Source organism: Strongylocentrotus purpuratus, unplaced genomic scaffold, assembly GCF_000002235.5.
Source record: "Strongylocentrotus purpuratus isolate Spur 01 unplaced genomic scaffold, Spur_5.0 spur5_scaffold_9, whole genome shotgun sequence".
Classification (NCBI taxonomy): Eukaryota; Metazoa; Echinodermata; class Echinoidea; order Camarodonta; family Strongylocentrotidae; genus Strongylocentrotus; species Strongylocentrotus purpuratus.
This window is the reverse complement of record NW_022145615.1, coordinates 2,094,211-2,115,935: the sequence shown is the minus strand read 5'-3', so window position 1 is coordinate 2,115,935 and position 21,725 is coordinate 2,094,211. Positions and strand designations below refer to the sequence as shown.

Genomic DNA, 21,725 nt, shown 5'->3' with positions numbered 1-21,725 from the left:
AACTCATAATGTTCATTCACCTATGGGCTCGTTTAAATTATTAAAATGCTATTGATTAAAAACATAATTTGTATTACTCTTAATGGATACAAACCTCACTTTCAATAACACATACACGTAGGTTTAGGTGGTCATTATACTAGGTCCATAAACGTGGTTCGAGTCCTAACCGCGTTACTTTGCAATATAAAAAAATGGAAATAATAACAACATTTATAATGCGGATACATTCACCCCAAGGGATGCTCAAGGCGCCTAAACAAATTTGGAACTTATTACCCTGGCTTTAGCTGTGCTGCCATTACGGCGCTCTAGCATTTCAAGGAATTAATTCCTACCAGGTACCCATTTACATCACCTGGGTTGAGTGGGGTAAATGAAGATTAATGTCTTGTCAAAGGACATTCGTGCCGCGGCGGGACTCGAACCGCGGACCTTGCGATCGACCACGACACTTCTACATGAACACCTCAATCTCGTTTCGTGAAATCACAGCCAGAAAGCAAATCACAAGATTTCAATGTTGTCGTTCATAAGCTAGTTTATGAAGTTTTAAATTACACAGTACGTACATGTTGATGAACAAATCATTTAACAACCCGATCTTCCTATTTTGTAAAGTTAAAAACCCATCAGGGTTGACATACCTTTGGATAGCTGATTCCAGGGACGTACGGACTGCAAACCTTCAGAACATCGGACAACAGAATAATGCGGTCAAATCTTTCACAAAATGAACACCATGCAGCCGAATCTAGCAGACACAAGTATTACTAAAGAGAATCTTCTTGTGATTGGTTTGTTTACTTCTTAGGGAGATATATTTATAAGCTTAGGTTATGCAGTCACAGTTTTTAGCCTACCAATGAAGGTCAGTAACTCCCGGATGCCAGGTGCACGTAAAGCAAAACACTTCACGTTCGGCACCAGCAGATTTTCACGAAATGGAAAAACATTGGCCATATTCCATTTTTTTTTGTTCGTCCATAATATTTTAAAAGCCATTGAGGCATACTTGATCCACTTTTTAAAAGAAAGAAAGTGGATTATTATGTAATAGTCATCGTCCACGCATACGAATTATGTATATGTACGCCATTCATTTCTATCCGCTTCCTCCCTCCCTCAATCGGCCAGTCTATCTGGGTCCCTTTGTCTCTCCTCCATTACTCCCTCTTCTCACTTTGCCTGTCTCTCCCTCTCCTCCCCTCTCCATCTCTCTCTCTCTCTCATTTCCATTCTCTCTCTCTCTCTCTCCCATCTGTCTTTATCTTACCCCTTTCTTATCCTCCCGTTATCGTTATCTCTCTCCCTAACCCTTCCCTCTATTTCTCATTTTTCCCCTCTCTCTCTCTCTCTCTCTCTCTCTCTTTCTTCTCTCAGCATCAGTAACTTTGTGCTCTAATAACTATTGCTACCATAACATTCATCGACAAAGAAGTTTAAAAGACGAGAAAAGCCAGATATTACTTTTCAACTATACCAGGCCTCACCCACCCCTTTAAAGCACTGACCCGTGTATTCCATGCATGCGCGTACCTGGATGTGGTACCTGGATACGAATGAAGATGTGCCCTCACATCCTCAAAGACCAAACAAAGCAGAGATGGATTCTCCCTCTCTCTCTCTCTCTCTCTTTCTCTCTCCTTCTCTCTCCTTCCTCTCTCAACCACCCTATCCCTTCCATTCTCTCTGTCTCTCCCCATTTGTCTTTCCCTTACCCTTTTCTTATCCCCTCTCTCTATCGTTATCTCTCTCCCTCACCTCCCCTCTATTTCTCATTTTCTCTCTCTAGCTTTCTTCTCTCAAGCAACATTGTGCTCTAAGGACCATTGCTACCATAACATGCATCGACAAAGGAATTAAAAAGACAAGAAAAGTCACAAATTACTTTTCACCCTTTACCAGACCCCTTTAAAGCACTGACCTGGGTATTCCATGCATGCGCGTACCTGGATGTGGTACCTGGATATGAATGAAGATGTGCCCTCACATCCTCAAAGACCAAACAAAGCAGAGATGGATTACTAATTCTATTGACCACGTGTAGCTGAGGTGGTCCATCCCAACCGTCAACCCGTAGTACGATCCACGCTCAAACAAAGCTAGATTAAATTACTGGTCCTATTGACTGCCCTCAAACAAAGCCAGATTGGATTACTGGTCAAGCTTTGATTTTCATCAAAGATACATGTACCTGCAATCGTAGCTATTTCGTTTAATAAAGTTACGGTGTCATTTAGTAAATAATAGCTATATATTGCATAATTGAAGGCAATCATTAAGCATACACAATAAAAGGTACATAAACAAAAAATCACGAACTTACATAAAACAAAATCATTTAAGTTGAGTGAAGATTATTTTATGAAGGATGTATATCTATACAGATAATCTGGTCTAAGAGAATTTTAATAATTATAAAAGATTTCTATGCCGGGGGTTTATAACCAAATTAGGCATGGGGGGGGGGGGGCTGGGGCTACAGATTACCCACAGCTTTAACATTGCTAATATTCTCGCAACTCTTTGCTGCCCGAATACATTTTCAAATCTTGTTTGGTTATATTCATTGATGAAAAATTAAAATGTAACTATCAAAAAGAAATCACAAAATTGAAAATATTACAATCATGCCGTACCACACTATGCTTATAACAAGTTGTTTCTAAATTTTTAACGAAATAACTACTCTGCCACAGTGCACATACATGTATATTTCAGTCCTTTTCTTCCAAAGAGAAGAAAAAGAAAGAAACGATGTCTTTGTCATCTCAAGGCACATGCTATTTTACTTGACTTTTTAAAATGTCCTACTTATATATCGCGTAAGACAGCACCCACTGGAAATGAATACAGAGTGTTAAATTTTCATTTTTGCTGAACTGCAGAATGCCTAACCCTCAAATCAGTGTACTTTCCGATCGTTTAAAACAATGCAAGACATTACTATTTTCATATCATTACATTGGTATTAATACGACCTAGTCGGGCGGGGACTTACATGTATATATCCTTTTTTGTATTGATATTTTTACATATTTACCAAGTGAACCTTCAAACACGGAAGTTTATCTATGACTCTATTTGAAATCTTTGCGGAAAACCCTATACAAAACGTTCTACCTTGGTAATATTTGACAACGATATGAGGTCGAGAGTAGAGACTTACATCTCAAGTGCATATTCATGTCGGTCTTAACAGATCAACGAACTTAACTGCGAAAATGGATCTGCAACTTCAAAATATTCTCACGAAAATGTTCTAAACCACAAGCCACTTTGGTGTCATAACATTGTCAAAGATATGGGCAATTGCACGATTTTAATCCTTTGTGAATTGATATTGTATTAACCCATGCACCCTGGCCTTTCGAAGACTCTCAAATCGGCGTAATTTGATCCGCAATTTCATTTTACAGACCCGAAGATATTACGAGGACCCCGGGATTAGAACAATGTTCAATATTAATACCTTGGTATCATAACCCTGGCAACACAACGAGCCATTGTTTGGATTTAAATCCTCTGTGAATTTAAATAAATAATGATATTGGTATTTCATTAGTTCAGGGCTCTTGGCGATCTTCAAATTAACTCCATGTAGTTTACGCAGGTATTGTCGAATCAGGCACTGAATCCAGTGTGGTTTGATTTGATTTGATTTGATTGATATATTTCTGCTATATAATCATTTTTATTTGCATTTTACAAATTATTTGGCCAAAAATAATCATTACACAATGGGTATATGACGAATAATAGGATTGCAATTTAGTCATATTATACGGTTCAATATGTGACAAAATGCCCTCGGACTGCCTCCCCTAAACGATTATTAGTCAAACGATTTTTCATCTTCAGAGGACCCCCCCCCCTCCCTACCCAGGTGAAGTTTGCTCCTTGCTCCGGCGACAATCACCTCGAGCTCTATTTAGTAAAATAATGTTAGATTTAGGGTTACCATTGGGTTTTGAATTATGTTTCGGGTTAATATTAGGTCAAAAGATCGGTCGAGGGTTGATTCAAGAGTTCGGTTTTCGAGGATACTAACCGCGAAGCAAGTGTCGCTGGAACAAATGTCCTACCCCCCCCCATTACCCTTATAAAGACTGTATGCTAATTACCACCAGGACAACTACCCGGACCAACGACAACCCTGGGACGAAACAAACATGATGGCAATTATCCAAGATGATAAATAGTCCAAGTGGTTCTGGTCCAGGTGGTGAATTCTACCGTTTGGATGACGATTATCCAAAATAGGTCCGTAGGTGTATAGCAAAAAGTTTTCAATTTATAGGGAATAAATACTCTACATTGTCTATATTGTCCAAGAGGATTGGTCCTGGTTGAAATTATAATCGACGAGTAATCTTCCGGGTGAATTGCCATTTAGTCTACAACCAGTTCGTCCACTGCCCAATTAGTCTATTTATATAATTATGGTCTACACTTTGTTCTAAGGACCATTTAGGCTAATAGTCATTTGGTCTAATTTCCACATGGCATAATCACCTATTAGTTACTACCCGTTTGGCTAATTGTTCATTTACAGTCTAATAACCAGTTAGTCTAGTTCACAGGTTGTCTAATGCCCATTTTACCCAACATCCATAAGGTCTAACAATCGTTTCATGATTGTTATGACTTATGATTAAATGATTATTAGACCATATGGGTAGTGGTCTCATTGGAGATTAGACCATATGAAAATTAGACCAAATGACTATATTAGTTTAAATGGACCATAGACCAAATCATAAGTAGACGAAATTATTATTAGAACATGTGGATAGTAAACGGGCTGGGTGTAGACCATATGGGAAGAGACCAATTGGATAGTAGGTCTATATAGACGAACTTGTTGCAGACCATACGGCAATTCATTCTGTCTGGACTCTGGCTTTTCACAGTTTAAGGTATGATAGTACAGACGGCAATCGTCCCAAAATAAAAGCGGATACATCATCGAAAATATCGGAGCCAAACGACATGAACATGACTATCGTTATGTCAAACTTTGCTAATTTAATTGAGCACTCTATATCATATAAGGCACTGAAGGTGAATGCTCATCCTGTACAATTACAAAAAAAGTTTATTCAAGAATCATTAAAATGACATTACAAAAACATATTATCCAGGTATACGTATTGCGGACACAATCGACAAGCGATGCTTGATGTTGGGCCACTTCAAGTCACACTTTCTAAGGTAATGTAGATTAATTATATTCAATGATTATTACTGGCGGATGCAGGAATATTTGATCAGTAAAGGGGGAGGGGTGGGGGGGGGGGAGGGAGGGATAAAAAGCTTTCAGGCTAACAATAAAACAATACAAAAAGAACGAAACAAAATCAGCACACAAATAAAGTATATCTAAAAGAAACTTGAGACACACGAGTATATTTCATCTTGCTCAGTATTAAGGTATTGGCAAAGTTGACTATATACTCCCTGGATCCGCCACCGATAACCCATCAGTTGCGGCTCTGCCTCTCAAAGCAGGTGGAATCAATGTCTATAGACAATGCAATAAAGGGTTACCCTGATGATTGCGAATATTTCGATGAGTGTTTTAGTGAAGAATGTTTTTTCGCCCATCATAATTATATAACGGCAAACAAGCACTCATCTCCCTTCTTTCATTTCCGATCTCCCTCTGGCTGTGTGTTTATCTTTCCTGCGTGATCTGTGAAGAGTCGTAAGGGAAATAGAAGACCCATCATCCAGGAATTGATTTCATTTCTGTCGCTCTCGGGGTTGCTCAGGCTGTCGACATCGACAGACTTTTCGACGATCTTTTCATCGTCTTCAAGATTTGTTTAGAGTGGTGCTAGTTTCTTTTGAAGCCTTCAGTGACAATACGATTGATAGATATGGGTATAAAGCGTAACAATGTCACATCCTCGATAAGTATCTAATTTCCATCCATTTGAAGAGTGTCACTATCTTTGTAGAGTGGTGCTTTTATATGAACTTCATGGACATTCGAGGAGAAAAAGGTGATGAACACCACAATTGTTAGTGGTACTAGAGTTTTTACAAAGCTTTGGTGACTGTTAATACATGGATAGATATGTACAGCTAAGGCGAAAAAATTACCGAATGTTACATCTTGGATAAAACAATTAATATCGGTCGACTCCATGGGACACTTTCATTTGAGGGTGGTACTACTTTTTTTTATAAATACAAAACTTTAATAACAATGAATTGATATAAATTTGCATGTGCTTGTATAAGATTGTACAAATCGTCCTACAAAACGCACTGTAAAAAAATGTGCACAGAATATCTGTACGGTTAATATTACAGGATGCCATACTTCCGTCAACAAATTGATCGTAACAACAGTTGTATTTAAAGTTTAACGAGGTGTAGTAGAATTTTATCCTTTCACTATATAAGAAAATTAAATTTCATTCATAATCTTAATACGTGAACAGCACCATATATATATATTAAAACAAGTATAAAGAGTTAGGTTAGTAAAGAGTTATATAGGTAATAAAAGCATGTGTTTAACTATTCAGAAAAAAGTAACTACATTACCAGCTTGTCTAAAATTTTGGCAAACAGTCATTTCATATCATGCTTGGAAAAAACAATGATTTCGCAGAATTTGGTAAGATAAAAAGCTCCTGAATTCTGACTAACTTTTGTTTAGACCTAACCCGTTCTGAACAGTGATTCGTATATGAACAAAAATGAAGGTCGTCTGCCATGCCTGTTCAATCGATCAAAAGTGGAGATGAAGCTTTGACTGACATCATTATTCCCCATAACTAAACGTGCTGCATAGCAACCCTATTGAGACACATGACCTATCACCCATCATACGAAAGGTATAAATTAAAGCTTGAGCTTTCGACTAGGGGACATCGCAGTTGACTGAAGTTCCAAGAGAGCGAAGGACCATCAAACCACAGTCCAAAGGATCGTAACCCGTGGAGACCGATCGAGACCTCCTCATAAACCCTCGAGATCAAAGCCTGACGGAACCAAATGAGACTCATGCGAAAGCAACCATGGAACTGAAGAGGCACGAGACGAATAATACCCACGAGACTGGAGACCTTCGGGACCAAACACCAGAAGAATAGAGGCCCACGAGTCCTAAGACCAACGCGATTGGAGACACATGTATGAACCAAAATACCTATTAAAGAGACTGAAGACCCGCAATTGACGGAGGGGGCACTAAAGACTAGAAATTCACGGGACTAACGACGTTCAAGACTGAGACTCATGTGACCAAAGACCTCCGAGACCAAAAGTGAAACCAAAGACCAAAGGTCCAAGAGACCAACGGCTCAAGAGACCGAAATAAAAGCCAGTATAAGTCGACACCAGAGGCCGACGAGACAAAACGAACAGTTTGTTTTTCACTGCATTTTCGTGTCATTGACGTACGGTCTTTCAGGTCATCTGACTTAATCTTCATCATAAATTTAAAACTTCAAAATCAACTAAACAAAATTTGTCCAATTGAACTGGTAAGATCTAGATCATTACACAGCTAATACAATAGCTTGCTCACACTCCTGCTGCCCAACCATGTTTACATTGTGAATATCTTATGTATAAAACAGAAACTCACCTAACCATTTTACCCGTCATGGGTAAAGTGTACTTTGGCTCGTATTTTTGTTTTCTAGAAAACTAACCCGGAAATCAGTAGCCTCGATGTCTCTAGAGATCTTCTGTCTAATAATTTGATGAACAATACATGTGTTTAAACTATGCACGAGGGATAAGTCTCATACAGCGAGACAAATAATACGTGATATGACAAAGAAAGGTGTTGGTAAACGCAATAAAATGATATGGAACTAGTACTGGAAAGGTTGTCCAAAGCCTATACTGTGCAGGAAGATAAGCTGGAAAACCATTTCCCAGTGGATTCTTTCTCAAGAATGAAATGTGTAAAAATGATATGTTTGTGTCGTCTGACAAACTAACTTGAGAACACAATAATGCATGTATATATCATTTCAAGAATAATTGATTGCAATATTCCCCAAACCCAAAGAACTGACATTCCCACCCCGAATTCCTAGGATTTTCAACTTTCAAGCATGAATAATATATTTTTTGTAATAGTTTAATATTAGGTTGAAGTCGAATAGATGTAAGTAAACTGTGTGGGATCGGCATTCGTAATCATATGTACGTCGAAAGATTGATTTTTTTTCTAGAAAGATGAAGAAAATGCCACAAGAAATATACAAAGTAATCGCTCTGTTTTGGTTCTAACTATAATTCAATACTCGTCACTTTTGATAAGTATAGTATTGTTGAGAAAATAAATACGACAGTTCTCATCATTTGAAGAAAAAACCCATTTACTATAATTGTCAATCTCTGACAGCATGAATTTATATAATTTCTACTCTGATAAATGCTGTTTATCATCGTAATCTCATTTTTATTCTGAGGCATCTAGCTTGTACCTACATCGCTCTCCTTCTACGCAACGATGACATGTGCCTTCTGAATTCAAGTTGTTTTTCAAGTCTATTTTTGAACTTGTACTGTATGTTTATTCAATAATTATGGTACCATGTCGCTCAGCTCTAAACTCACTGGCTAATTATTTTTCGGTCTTTTCTTACCTGGAAGCAAAGGTATGTTGTGCTCAGTCATGTCAATGGGAATTTTAAACGTGGCTCTTTTTGCTGTTGGATTCTATGTAATACATGAGAATGGTATTTGCTTTGTAAACACTGGATTTAAACTGCTTATTAATGGAGCTTGTGAACATAATTTATGCAATGTACATGATAGAATCCAATAGATTGGTAATCAAGAAGGTTAATTGACTAACCAATTTATATTCGATTCCATTATTAATCATTTTGCGATAAGCCCGGAATTGAACATCCGTTACAAATGCTTTTAAACTTCACAATGCTATAATTTGTTTTCATATACGTACAGTTACGTATATGTCGAAAAGTAATTCAGTTGCTAAATAGGTCCATGCTTCAGGTTAGATGCCAAAAAATGGCTCCTTTTTCAAGGATGTACTAAATCAAAACGTAAAGACTCCAAATATTATGATTTTAACGAAAAGTCCTAACACCAAACGTATAATAAAAATATCGTTTCCTTTCATTCAGTATTGTTCAAGAAATCATTGCTGAAAATCTGAGGGGCTTCGGCAGAACCGAAATTTAATCATTGCTCTATAACAGGTCTGATACCCGAGTTACACCGACGAGACCGACTCTAAACCGCCAACAAACCAAAGGGGGTAAACATATCGCCCCATTGCAAATATTTCTATGATTCTTAGTTGGATTAGGCCTGTTTCTATCAGACCGAAGTTCCAAAATAACCCGCTATTTTCAGACTCGGGATTGACTCGGGATATTTTCTCGAAGCTCGAAATTGCATTTTTACCAGACCGATACGCTCATCACAAATTAGCTCGGACGGACGCAAATTAGCCCGCTTTTTCCCAAATAGCGGGCTATTTTGGCAACAAGACCAAGGTTTCTCGGGATATTTTCTCGACTAAATAACCCGCTAATTGCAACTGCGAATTAGCACGATAATTTGAGATCGGGCTAGTTAAAATATCGGGTTATTTTGCAACTTCGGTCTGATGAAAACGGGGTCGGTTTGTCGGTGTGACTGGAGCATGACCACGATGGCGGTCTGAAACAAAACAATTCCAGGAGCGTGTTCCAATTACATTATTATCCTCGGTAATCTATCCTCAAGTAAGGGGCTGCATGTTACCAGGGCTCACATCCCCGATGATACAGCCCCGTAATACTTTCCTCGTTCCTTAAAAAAAAATGGAATTAGAGAGAAATCGTCTCTTCGTCGCCTGTGATGACGAGATTAGAGTGGTGTGACCCTGTAAGAATCGTGGGGATCAGCTTTCAATACCAGACAGGTGATATGGGAATGAGATAGGGTTCAGGGGCGTTGCTAGAATATTGCGAGGAGGGTGATGTAGGGAGATGTAGGGAGATGGGAGAGAGGGAGATGGTAGATCAAATTTGCCGACAGTGTTGCCGTCAATTTTTTTTCAAAAGAATAAAAGGAGAGTGATTTTCATAGTTACCGACAAGGATGTGTGTTATCTTCATTTGCTAATGGCAGTTACTGACATTCTGATTAAAAACTATGCCATAGACTTTCGAAAAACAACATCCCAGGGCAGTTTCAATAGAACCGTGTGCCACCCTTGTAAACATTACAATGACAATTAATCTACATAACCGGAACGGGGATGATGTTACTTTAATATTGCATGTCTCTGATCCGAACATGATTTCTGAAGGCAATGTAATTTGGTATAAAAAATGCCTTTAAGTTAATTTGTGAAAGGCTCTGAATATGTTTAATAGAAAACTTGAATGGGGTGTAATTCCTCACCCGTCACCTACCCTCTATGAGGAACGCTCTGGGTAGGGTTCGCGGATACAGGGAGGGAGATAAAGTCGGCGAAGAGGAGCTCGGATGATAGGAAGATAAGAAAAAGAGATGTAATAGAATATAGGATATACATTTTCCATTAGGAATTGAAAAGAGGCTGATCTGGATTTCGGGATCATATGACGCTTTTTTTGTTAAAAGATGATTTAATCAGTTTTATGTAAGGCAGTGTATCTCAGACAATATAGAGTATCATTACTCAAGTTACTGTTATAAGTACTTTCGTGAGATGCATATGGATACATTTCTTTACTTAATATCATCCAATACATGTGAGTTGTGATAGACTAGCGAGAGATATTTTCTTATTCAATTTCACAATATTTTATGTTAAAATCAACAAAATTATCTTCCCTTCAGTATTCTGAACATCGTATAAAACTTATATTATGAAACTGAGATTCATTTACATTTCTGGGGGGTAAAATAAATTAAAACATCTACCGAGAGGCAGGAGTTAAAGACGAAAAAATGGGAGAGAGAGAGAGAGAGAGAGAGAGATAATGAGCGGGGTGGGGGACCGTGGCGTGGGAATTTGGATCTCGACAAGAATACTGGGATTCAAAAAGAAATACTGTAGTCTCAAAAGTACAACAATTTTTGTGTTCATCAAAGCGCCCATAATTATGAAGGAAACAAAAAAACCAGAAAAGTCACTAAAGAAGTGATATTTCTTATGATTTGTAAGAAATTCTGATTACACTACAGGGGCTATCACTGGAACAGTTACCTAGTCAAACATCATGGCGTGTTATCTTCACTTTTAAGTGCGTTGGGTAACATATACATCCCGTTACTAAGGGAACCATAATGTCAGGCATATTTGCTATCTGAAGCTGTACATCACCGAGTTGAATGTTAGATACACGTATAAGATTCTAACGGATGCAGTCATGGAACTTCAATGATCTTTGATGCTCCTTGACCCGATGTAACTTAGAACTGAAAATAGGAGCATTCATCGATGTTTAAAGCCAGGCACACCGTGTGACCCATGTGACAAGAGAAACCTATCGACAAACTATTGACCAAAAAGGGAACTTATACTCCCACTTTTATTTCTACTTTTATTGCTATAACAACAGGTCACTGTAGAAGAAGTAGTAGCAGTAGTAGTAGTAATCGTAGTAATAGTAGTAGTAGTAGTAGTAGTAGTAGTAATAGTAGTAGTAGTAGTAGTAGTAGTAGTAGTAGTAGTGGTAGTATCAGAAGTAATAGCAGTCGTGGTAGTAGTAGTAGTAGTAGACGTACTAGTGGTAGTAGCAGTAGTTGTTGTTATTGATGTTGTTGTTGTTGTTGCTCTTGTTGTCGTTGTTACAAGATACGGAGAAGAAGGAGCATTACTAGCGAATTTAAATTGTATACACACTACAAAAAAGATTTTGAAGTACAAGAAATATAGAAAAAGGATGGATATAAACTCCAATCTCATTGCCGGGAGTAACCTTTTCTTAAAATAACTTTTGAAATCATACACCTTGATTTAGGGGTAATTGACATTAAGTCTATTGTACGTGGGAATTGATGGAAATATGCTCCAGGCATTTTCCCTTTGAATGGCTTTTCTTAATCAATACCCACGTAATCTGTTCTTTCCTCTGCATTGACGATGGATGTAGGGTACTCTCATTCTCCTCTTTCCAAAAATACCTATTTTTCAGCAGTCTGCTACACCCAATTCTTCCCATTTTCAAGGAAAAGAAGACTAAATTACACCTGCTCATTCTGCACAGAATCGAGAAAATTGATCGCATCCCAAGAGTGAAATGCATCGTTCCGAGTCTTTTGTTTAAAGATAAAGTTTAGTTCTGGTGACCATGCGATTGCATCGTGAAAGAATCGATCAGAAAAAGTATCACGTAGCATGTGAGTATTGGTGTGTACTGCAAGGTTCTGGAATCATCAAAATGATAAGAAATTTGGCCGTCTTGATAAGGTAACAAGCACTGTACACAGAAAGATTTTTATGGGACTACACAAACATGTGGCACACAAATGAGGTCATCATTTTTAAGCTGTTACATGTCATATTTAGAATATGAAGGCATTTGTGGCCATTCTTTTAAGGGAACATTTTATTCTCTGATTCTCTTCCACTTGCATAATAGCAATGAAAACGCTCACGAAATATTTTTCACCTCTCTCAAGAACTCAACCTTCTCTTTAAGAATGCATTGGAAAATAACAAAAAAGAGGAACGTAGGCTAAAGCTGAAGAAGGAAGAACAATAGAACTGTGATATATAGAGTCGTAGTGGGGTGGGGCATAGTCCTTATGAGACAGACAACGAGTGAGATAGGACAGAGAGGGGAAGACAGAAGGAGATACAGATACACAGCGAGAACGAGAGACAGAGGGGAGAGAAGAGAGATATACAGAGATGGATAGACCATGGAGTATATATGGGGGAGAAGAGATAGACAGAGAGAGAGAGAGAGATAGACAGAGAGAGAAAGAAGAAATGGAAAAAAAGAAGAAGGAGAGAAAGAAGAAGACAACGTCAGATACGGAGAATCTGAGGGCGATAAGAATGGTCCGTGCATACTAAAACAAGAAGATCTTTTTTCCTATGAGAGGGCAATGTACTCGCGAGATAGAGAGGGAGAAAGGGGGAATTAAATCAAAAGACGAGGAAGGAGAAGAAGACGATAATTATTAAGATAAATATGAAGAGAACGACAACGTAGAAAGGCTACTGAGAAAGAGCAAAAAGGGGGAAACGAGCACAACAAATTAAAACAATTATCGCACAGGCGAGATACCGAATAAATTAATTAATTGCGGTGACGGAGCACATCGAAGAAATATCTTTTACTTGATTATCGGGATAGGGAAAATTACTTTCATGTGACAAACAACATTTGACGTACACATGGTTCTTATCCTTGTCACATTCAATCATTTAGAGTATCTACTTAATCTTGTAAGTATAATCATCATTTGATATTAGATGTCGAGAGCAATACTTGAGACGAGGAGAAGCCTTTATTTCCTATGGAATCTCTATACCGTATATATTTTTGGATCATTTACTAGAAATGCGAAACGCATTGTCCTCACTTGTCAGCTTCTTGGAGGGGAACACAATTGTGATTGCGACGAAGTGAACATGATTGAATGTTAAAACAGCACTTCCAAATAAAAAAATACAAAAAAAAATACAAAAACCAACAACAACAACAACAACAACAATCAAATTCTACTTTAGATAGATTATCAATTTGGAGGAACAGAAATCAGAACGGAATAAGAAGTTGCCATCATAAAATAAGATTTTTTGACAATAATCCGTTATTTGAAATAAGTAGCTGGCCTAATAAAGCAATTTGAATAGTCGATCTTGGAGTTGTTTTGATCCGCAAAATTAAACGAACATTTGTGAGGACCTCCTGAAAACAAAAATCATGAGTGTGCTTATAGTGGTGTTCACACTTACGGATTCGCATCGGGATCCAATTCGCTCTACAGTCCCATATACGTCCCGGACCGTCCCGGACCATCCCGGACCCCATCCGGGGTGATCCGGGATTCGGTCCGTGTTGACACCGTGTTGGCACCGGGGTGGTCCTGGATGGTCCTTGATGGTCCTGGATGGTCCTGGGCGGTCCGGGAGTCGACCCCGGATGTTTTTGACGGTCAAAAACTGCCGGGGTGGTCCGGGACGGTCCGGGACAATAGTTTGATCCGGGGTGATCCGTGTAGCCACCGTGCTGGGTCCGGGGTCATCCGTAGTGGCGCCGGGGCGGTCCGTGTTGATCCGTGGCAGTCCGGGAGTGAGTTATTGACCGCCCAGGACCATCCAGGACCATCCAGGACCATCCAGGACCACCCCGGTGCCAACACGGTGTCAACACGGACCGAATCCCGGATCACCCCGGATGGGGTCCGGGATGGTCCGGGACGGTCCGGGACGTATATGGGACTGTAGCTTTTAAAGCATCACACTTTTTTGAACAAAACATCCCGGACCATCCCGGATCACCCCAAACCATGGTCCGGGATGGTCCGTGCTCGTCCGTGCTGGTCCGGCTTTATATGGGACTGGGGCTAAGTCTTGCGACTTTTCAAAATAATCGCGATAGTTTGCCGGGCGGTGGGTGTGTAAATGGTATTGAGAATCAAAAATAGATTTGTTTAATCCCATACAGGATTCCAAACGCGCATACATCGTCGAGATTCACGCATGTGCAGTTCGGGCGTTCGTGCCGTCGAGCGAGAATTCGATCTCCCTGAGTGTAAAATAGTCGGGGAAAAAATATCGATCTTTGCATCGCGATCCAATTTGCATTAAATTAACATGTGTGAACGGTCGGGAAAAAACAAATCCATCTTTATTCTTTGCATCGCGATCCCAATCGCACTAAGTGTTATGTGAGAACGGGCCTAATAATGTAATCCCAACGGAGAAGAATGTTCTTTGTTATCTTTCCTCATATACCATTCTGCATTTCAAATAAAATTATTTTTCGTACCCACATTCAATATCAATATCTTTGGATTCCGTGACTTTGTCATTTCTGATTAAAACTGAAACTCAAAACTACCCTAACATTTTATATGTAGGGTCTATATCCAACCGGATCAAGATTGAGATACTGAAATCAATCTCAATTTCTTAAAAATCGAACACGCGATCGCAGGTTTGTGATTTGAAAACTGGACACTTTTTGACTTTCACTACCTGAATATTATCTGTTGAGCTACTTTTTGTGTAACTTGCATATTCATTATTGTCGCGCCTAGATCGAAAATTTCGGATTTGTTCGTGTCAAAAATTGATATATATTATTATTATGGAGATATATTTGATCGATTGCCGATCTCCAGACGGGATTCCCGTCTGTAGATATCACTTATATCACTATTCTACAAAGGTTCCATGAACTATTCGTTAGGAATAAGACATCCTCACGTGCACGTCAAAAACTTGACAAAACGCCACAATCAACAATCAACAATCAACAATCAACAATCAAACTACAATGTAATCAACCCATTATGATTTTCTTTCTGCATTTTACCTCAGTTACACCACCAAACTGACTCTGAACCGGTCCCAAAACCGACAGATACTTGGCCAGTTAGACTCCATTCAAAGTTTCAAAGTTTCAAACCGCCAAACTGACTTTTCATTAAAAACTGAGTATTCTGGGTAATGTGATTGTTTGGTCCGTTGTCGGTCTCATGTCGGCCTCGTTGGTATGACTGGAGTAGTGGACCTAGCCACCTAGCATCCCATTCACATCAACGAGACCAACACCAGACCGACAACAGACTGAGCAAACAATTCCATTACCTGTTACCGGTTTTGCGGTGTAACTTTGATATTAGGCACACCGTCAGACCACCTCCAAACCGACCGATTTTGGGCTGTAGGGGGTAGTGTAATTCTCTGTTCTGTCTGTAGTCGGGTTGTCGTCGGTCTAGTTGGTGTCACTGAGGTAATAGAGGTAATGCATTATTTCTTTCGTCCTGGCGTCGGTTTGGTATCGATTCTAAAGTCGGTCACGTCCGTGTGACTGAGATAGTAGGGGTAAGCATTATTGCGGCATTATTGTTCTCGTTTATTGTCGGTTTGGTGTCGGTCACTTTAGTGTGACGGGTGCAACACGCCCACATCTCTCTCTTCAGACCCGAGTGGAAATCAATGCTCGTCTTTCATCAAAGCAGTGACCCTTTTAAAAGTGCAATCCCGACAATATCGCCGTCACTACATGAAATACATCTCTTATCAATAACACTACATTGTCTGGATGGACAACCAACTCAAGGACGATCATGTACGCCCTGTCTCCTTCAAGAGCGGATTTTCAAGGCAGGCACGGTTCGTATTTCATTATTAATTGTAGCATTCTGCTTGAATTCCCGCGAGGAGATCGGAAAAGAGACATAAAACGAATAGAATCAGAAAATTTAAAATGATCATGTGCAGTAACATGTTCATTTCAGCTTCATGTGATACTGATGTATGTATAGGCTATACACAATGTTATGGCTAGGAGGTGAAAAGGACGGGAGGAGAGGTGCATGGGCACCTAAACCGCTTGCGCTAAGGATGCGTCAAATGGTACGGAACTATGCTTGTTTCACACGAGGTTTCATATCGACAGCGCTATTACCTTCGCCACTAAAAGCACGTGGAGGCAAGTAGTGCATACGTCAATGATTCAATGCACGGTTTATTTTGGATTCATTTTGGTTGCGGTATGATTCTTACATGTTGCGTCACTGGACTGCGTCAGTCGACGACGCAGTCCTACGTCAATCATCTCTTTGGCAAAGGACATGAGAGGTGGAAAGGTAAAAGAAGGGGCATGTGGGCACATGAAATGCTTGCGTTTGGGATGCGTCAAATGTATACGGCATGCTCTTAGATCGTGTCGATGGAATAAAAACTTACTGTAAATGTGGACTAAATCGGACCAGAGAATTTTGTAACAGTACAGGACAATATTTGCTATAACACTGCCATTGACCGCATTAGGGATGGACTGATCGGTACGAAACAAAAGTAATTGTCGAGATCAGTGTAGGGAAATGAGAAAAGGGCAGTCAATTTCCACTCAATGATTGAAATGAAATACCAGACGTCATTCAAGATTAAGCAGAAGATTCATTGTCCGATTTGCTGGGGTTAAAGTCGTATTTCTAAAAAAAAAACACGCCCTCGACCTCTCATGAACAGAACACACTCAACAAATAAAATGGTGAAACAAAGAAACACAATTGAAAATGCCCCGTTGGTAATGTTTGTGAATGATTGATTAGAATTCAGGAATAAAGAAATTTTCAGAGTTTTTTTTAGACGTGTGAGAATGTCGATGATAAGATAGAGAAATTAATGCATTAACATTAGTTGTTAGTCACGACTTTATTTCAGTCATTTAAATTATCAATCAATCAATCTTTCTTCGTTGCTCACAAACTATTTCATTTTTCAAGCATAAAATCTTACTTCTATTAAACAGACGAGCCTAGTCCCCCTACATTCTGCTGGTCTGTGAATGAACACATATATCGATTTCTCCATGCATACGTTACTCACAGTACCCGTATATTGCTTTTTGTGCATAATAATTTCATTGAATCCGTCTCGGTAAAGTATTTGATTTCATTTATCTTACCTTCAGCATTCGGTAAATTCTTCGAAATATTCTCACGATATCAGGAAGGGAGATTTACCATTCATTAGTAGATTGAAGGCTGTGGCCTGTATATTTACGGAAATAAAAATAAACCATTAACAAAAATAACTTAAGTATATTTCGTATTTAATACACAGGATAAATACACAACTCTAAATCTACAAGTAATAAAGTCTAAAAATATTTATGTTATGTGAAATAAAAACCATTCAAAGCCATTTAGATCAATAGAAGCTAATTTGGAAGCTGTTAATGTTTACGATTTATGTTATTGTTTCTATTGATTGAAATAATGACTCATTGTTATAATTTCAATTAGAAAACCCAAACCACACAATTCATTATTAGCATGTAAATTAGAGAACTCAACATTTATATGTTAATGTTTATGAAACAATTGTGAGTAAGAACTAGAGAACACCAGTAGCGTCTCTGATATTTGATTTAATATGTCTAATTTCTTATTTTGAAGTTTAGAAGAACTAAGTTAATGCCCTAGAATCAAACAACATTATCCGTTCGAATGACGTTAATGCGTGATCTCTGGGGAAACTTATTGGGCATTGATATGTCATTATCTCCATCTGTACAACATACGTGTGAAATATATCCAAGGGCCTATGTGTAATCCTTGAAGAAAATCACATTTGGTTTTGGTTTTTTTATGGCAAATAAGGGAAATTCCCGTGTTTGCCAATAGCAACCTTATTTTTCCAAGGAACTTAGGGGGATTAAAAGCGAACGAAAAGGGGTTTAAGAAGACAAAGGAGATGAGGATAAAACTGAAAAAAGGGAAGATGAAGAAATACAGAGTCAGTGCAAGGGACAGGAAAAGAAGAAGATGAAGAAAAAGAAGAAGAAGAAGCAATAAAAGAAAAGAAAGAAGAAGGAGAAGAAAAGAAAGAAGAAGGAAAGGAAAGGGAAGAACATGCAGGAAAAGGAGAAGAATGGGATGGAGGAGGAGCAGGGACTTTGAGAAGAACTACCTCTACTTCTTCTACTACTTCTTCTACTACTACTTCTACTACTACGACTTATAATAATAATGACTTCTACTACTATACTATAGCACTTACTCATTTAACACATACACGAGTAACGTTATCGCAATACGATGTAGCGGCAGTAACAAATACACCATTACCATAACTGTTTGCAACGCAAATGAAACAGACCTAAACAGTTAATGTTATAGTGACATTGAAACAAAAAGGTCTGCTCTAATTATCTTGTCTTGCACATATTAAAGCGCACTATTACGAGTTGTCATAGACGACAGTTCTAACCTTAACCCCCTCATCATGTTACAGTATATTACACAATCATGATACGTAGCATGATGTTCATTAAACTTCAAGGTTGGTTATGTTGAGGTGAAGTAGTAGTGCAACTCCAATTTGAAGTTTCCGCATACAGGAAGTGTATGGTAGTAAATGGATAAACCACCAGGTACTGATGGCTTATATTTTAGGGTCACTCAAATGCTCAAGCAGGAATTGAGATATGGAACTAGACAAAATATGGCAAAATTTAATATTTCAATAAGTCTTGGTTGAATTGAAATATGAGAAACATGAAATCAATGATTATGCTGGACAGCAATAGTTATCATAATCAGTAGAAGAATGATTTTGAAAGTACGGGAATTAGAAAACGAATAAGAAAATTTTCTGTATGGGTATTTGATAATTGCCCTATGATCAATTAATGTGTCTGGTGTTGGAGGGGGGGGGGGTCTTGACACAAAGTATCAATATTGAGGGGAGGTCGGGAGGGGATCCTGTCGTCTTCTCTTCATATCCTTCCCTTTTTCACTTTTATTTTCTTGTTTACAACATTAGATGGGACACTCGCACTCTTGGCTACGCCGCTGTTTTTATAAGGAAAACATTCTGCATGCTTCATTCCTGGATACGCCTTTGAAAAGGATACGCCATTGGATTACACTGGAGGGGCTCAACGTATAGAGCCCATGATTCAAAGAACCTACCCTAATCCTTACACTGTTTTGGTTTGATCAGCTTGTTTACCATGGTTACTTGTGAAGGTGACCAATGAACATCTACTGTTTTATCGATTACTGGTTTTCCGAGAAGAAAGCTCACCTTCCCTACTTACAAACTTGTTAACCATTTCCTGACTCGTTATACCAAAACAAGAAATATAGGACTTCGGAAATATAACACCAACAAGTCAGAGTGTCCCAGTTATCAATTCTCTGTAAATGGCCGTTTTTTATAGCTGTTTTGTTAACACCATTGAAAGCGAATATACGTTGCCTATATCATGTTTCAATATACTTACAAGCAAAGTCTTGTCAACAGGATGTCGTAATGCATTGGGTGAACAACATGCCCTGGGTGAACTACCAAAGGCGAAATGATCTACTCAAATAACAAGACTAGAACCTGATAGTTGTAAATCATCACTAGCAGCAAACTGAGCGATGCAGATCAGTGAAAGCTGGAGGGAAATCTGACAAGAATATTAAAGAGAGCTGTGAATCTTTAAAGTTGCAATTTATCAAACCGAAATTGGCAGTTCTGAGACATACCTTTTTAAGCGCCTCTCTTTTGCACTCAAAAATTCATAAACTCCATTTTTATGGGTTTGTAAAAAAAAAAAGGATGTGCCCTATAATGTCATCATGGTCAAAGGTAAATTGGAGAACAATTCTTTGAAGAGTGGATCATTTATAAAATTGTTAAAGGTAGAAAAGAACAGACCTGAAAGTTTATATTCCATGCCAAATTAAATTCTGTTGAGAAGGGAAAAAAAGGAACCGAAAAAAAACTGTTTTTCATCTGTTCATAGACAATAAGTTATTTTGATACTCGAAGGTAAAACAAAAAAGCGTTACACACGGAAAAATTGTATCCTTACGCCGAAGAAGATTTGGATTTCGAGCAATAAATTTAAATTGAATTTGAGATAATAATTATATTAAATTATCAAATTACTATGTATTAGTTCCTTGTTATTATCGCAATTAGTTATACTGCACAACAAATCCGCTTTTCTTTCAACGAAACAAATAGTGTAACAAACGGAAAATTATGTCCTTGCGCCGAAGAAGATATGGCTTTTATAACGAAAAACAAAGTACGCAATTCAATTCCTTTAGTAAATAATGAGTTTTCAAAAATAAACTTGATTCAATTTCATTATCGACACACGATCCTGTGCTCTGTGAGGCAATTGATACAAATTAATCAAAGAAATATAAGATATTCATCAACAAATTATCACGTCTGCGAGGCTTTTCACCGGACTTTAATAGAATCAGCATCTTGACCGACCGCGAAAGTTGAGCGAGCCTGAGGGAATATGAAAATAGTTCTGGTCAGCCACAAGTGCATGGCTGCTCTCTCATAACAATCCTGGTGCAATATTTCAAAAAGATGCATTTGATATCTTGATCGTCAGAAGCTGAAGGATTTAGTGTCGCGAGCAGGGATGATTCTTGAGTTTGACATTATTGTTATATCCGTTGCACACGAGGTGTTATTTTGATTGCGTTGTTGCCTACGAGGCTTATGAGGGCAATTGAAGAATGCGCAAGTGATTAAAAGCATTGAATTTCTTCGTACAACTAGCATTTAATGTTTGTATGATATCACTTCTAATGTCGCTTGAAAGGTCTCTCCATCAAACGCTAATAAATGCAGTTTTACGTAAGCTAAATGACGCCTCGAAATTAATACAGCATTCTCTTTCTCATCTATTAAAATATAAAAATACAAGGCAAGAGTACTTACCGACACGTCTAATAGTATGCCCCCCCCCCTTCACCGTTTATCGGCCCGAAGGATTATCATTGAGAGGATGAATAATGATTTTGTATGATTTCCCGAAGCGACCCGGAGCGACCAAACAAAAGAGGGAATTGATGAGTATTCTATTGAGCAACAAGTCCCTGCTCTGCGTCGCCTTGATGCGAATTCGACGATGAAACCATCCTTGACGCTATCGTCCTAAAAGGGCGTTCACTCTTTGCTAAAGTAGGTGAGTTAACGCCCTTCTAGCTCCAAACAGACGCTGTAATCTGGGAGCAGGGGGTTTGCCAAGGGCCAGATCGTAAAACCAATAACTAATAACAAAACGCCTTTCTGGCTCTCA

General features: G+C 38.5%; 1 protein-coding gene across 1 annotated transcript in view; it reads right to left on the bottom strand.

Moving 5' to 3' along the window:
* Positions 1-785, bottom strand: part of LOC577861 (fibroblast growth factor receptor 3) — a 40,866-nt gene extending 40,081 nt beyond the window's left edge. The window contains exon 1 of the mRNA XM_030976889.1: positions 648-785. The gene's annotated coding sequence lies outside the window, so the exon portion shown is untranslated. The remainder of the gene's footprint in view (positions 1-647) is intronic.
* Between the last annotated feature and the right edge of the window lie 20,940 nt (positions 786-21,725).